Source organism: Mustela nigripes, chromosome 18 (genome assembly GCF_022355385.1).
Source record: "Mustela nigripes isolate SB6536 chromosome 18, MUSNIG.SB6536, whole genome shotgun sequence".
Taxonomy (NCBI): Eukaryota; Metazoa; Chordata; class Mammalia; order Carnivora; family Mustelidae; genus Mustela; species Mustela nigripes.
In genome coordinates this window covers 17,511,178-17,513,632 of record NC_081574.1, presented here as the reverse complement: position 1 = coordinate 17,513,632, position 2,455 = coordinate 17,511,178, and the positions used below count along the sequence as shown (strand labels likewise).

The window sequence follows — 2,455 nt, the reverse complement described above, 5'->3', positions numbered from 1 at the left end:
GAGAAAAAATACAGTATATCAGTTGGTATGAAGTCTTATGGAGAAAAAATACAGTATATCAGTTGGTATGAAGTCTTATGGAGAAAAAATACTATATCAGATGGTATGAAGTCTTATGGAGAAAGAGAAAGCAGTTGAGGGCAGCAGAGAGCACGGGTGGTAAAAAGTCGCTGTATTTTGCCCCCATCGGTGAGGTGCTGTTTGAGGGGAGGGCTGAAGGAAGCAAGGGAGCTGTGACAAAGTCAGTCAGAGGAAACCACAGTGCAAAGACCCTGAGGGGTGAGCATGCTTGGCAAGTGGGAGAAAAAGCAAGCGAGGAAGGAGTGGTGTGAACAAGAGGGAGAGCCATACACGGGGTCTGAGGTAGCCGGAGAGGAGCTGCCTGGGGCCTTATGGGGCTGCGGACCACAGAGGTGTCGGCTCTGACTTCGAAGGGAAACAGTGGAGAGCTTTGGCCATAGGAGTGACTTGTTTTAAAAGCGGCCTGCGGGGGCGCCTGGGTGGCAATGTTGCTTAAGCCTCTGACTTTTGGTTTCCACTCAAGATGGTGATCTCAGGGTGGTGATCTCAGGGACGGGAGATCGAGTACTTCGTCAGGCTCTGGACTCAACACAGAGTCTGCTTGAGAGTCTCTCTCCCTCTCCCTCTGCCTCACCTGCTTGTACTCTCTCTCTCTCTCTCTCTCTCAACCTCTCACATAAACAAATATCTTTATTAAACATAAAAAAATAAAAGCAGCCTCTAGCTGCTGCATTGAAAAGACTAGAGAAGATCAGCATGAAAAATCCAGGAGCCCGCTCAATGGCTAGTACAGTAATCCCGGCAGGAAGGGCAGGGGCTGTGGTCTGTGCGGGCAGCAGCGGAGGTGCAGAGAAGCGGTCAGTAGTTACTACTGTCCAGAAGGGACCGTCCACGGGATTTGCTGATGCATTGGCTGTGGTACATGAGAGGAAGAGGGACGTCAAAGAGGACCCCAAGTGTTTTGTCCTGGGCAAGGCTAGTGCTGGCATTTACTGAGATGAGGGAAATTGCCAAGGGGAACACTTTGGGGCAAGAAGTAGGAGAGGAAGCTCAGTTTTGGGTATCATTGAATGGGAGAGGCTCATAACCCCTCTTAGTACAGAGGCTGAGGTGGTTTTTGGGGTGTCGGTCTATAAGTCGAGGGAGGGAGGTGGGCTGGGAAAGAAGAGAGGGCAGAGAGAGCATGTAGAGTCACAGACCAGCGGATGAACTGACCGTGAGTGTGGTCAGAGGAGAAGCCCCAGCACTAGCTCTGGGCCGTCCAATGTCTAGAAAATGAGGAGGAATCCAGAATGGAGATAAAGAGTTAACTAGTGAGGTAGAAGAAAAACCAGAACAAACTTTTTCTGGAAGCTGGGCAAAGAAGTGCTCAAGAAAAGGAGGAACAGTTTATTATTATTATTATTATTATTTCCATTTTACAGATAAGAGAACTGAGGTACAGAGAGCAGCTCCAGAGGACATGGCCTTCATCACTTCTCCCCCTGCTCTGAAAGCCGGACGGTCTCAAACTTGCCCAAGCCAGTGGAGAGAGAAGCAAAGCCCATTGACATCTTAGGACAACAGTCACTAGGTAAGGGGATCATGGGGTAGAAACAATGTGGTCTTGCCTCCTGACACCTGCTAATCCATCTTTGCTTTTGGAGAGGAAGGCTAGGTAAGACAGTCACATGGACAGGACAGGACAAGGTAACCTTTGCTTTCTTGATGGCATTGTATGTTTCTAGAAGTTAATTTGGAATCTTCAGAGCGGGCTGAATGTCCTTCCAGGAAAGAGGTGGCATTGAACTGTCACCGATAATGATGATGATAATGGATAAGGTTTGGGGCTTACAGAAAAGCGTGTCTTGCTGTGAGTTCCATGTTCACCTAGACTTACCATGAACTTGCCGCGTGTCTGTGTGAGGAATGTATCCTGCTTTTCTTCCTGTTGCTTAACGTTAGAGTGCCTTCCCCCCGGGCCTGGCAGAATGTTCTCCAGCACTTACTCCATAAGCCCTGATCAGCTCACTCTTAGCTATGGTATACTGGGGACTGGTGTGTGGTGACAGTGACAAGGGCAATCCGCATTCCTGTCCTTATCAAAAAGAAGACAATCAGGTAGCAGATAGGGACACCTGAGAAGGAGTTGGAAGAACTCCAAAAATGTGTGTCCCTGTTTCCCAGGTCTTCTTGAGGCTGGATTTCCAGGGGGAGAGAAGGCAGGTCTGGACTCCTGGCTGAAGTCTACAGTGACCTCAGTGAGCCCCTTGTTCTCCTGCTCCTTTGGGAAGGTTTTCCATCTTGCTCTTTCGGAGCCAAGGCAAGGCAGGACCAGCCAGCCTGCAGGTGGCTTTTATACTTTCCAGGCTTGGGAGAGAGAAGTCAGCGTACGGGGACCCCGGGCCCTCAGCTCCCGTGAGTGGACAAGCTGGGATCCGTGAGTTCACTTTGG

The 2,455-nt window shown here is 49.7% G+C and overlaps 1 long non-coding RNA gene across 1 annotated transcript in view; it reads left to right on the top strand.

Annotated features, from left to right (window-relative positions):
- LOC132006413 (uncharacterized) overlaps positions 1 to 1,588 on the top strand; it is a 4,899-nt gene extending 3,311 nt beyond the window's left edge. The window contains exon 3 of the long non-coding RNA XR_009401092.1: positions 1,446 to 1,588. This is a non-coding gene — a long non-coding RNA (uncharacterized LOC132006413). The remainder of the gene's footprint in view (positions 1 to 1,445) is intronic.
- The last annotated feature ends 867 nt before the right edge of the window (positions 1,589 to 2,455 follow it).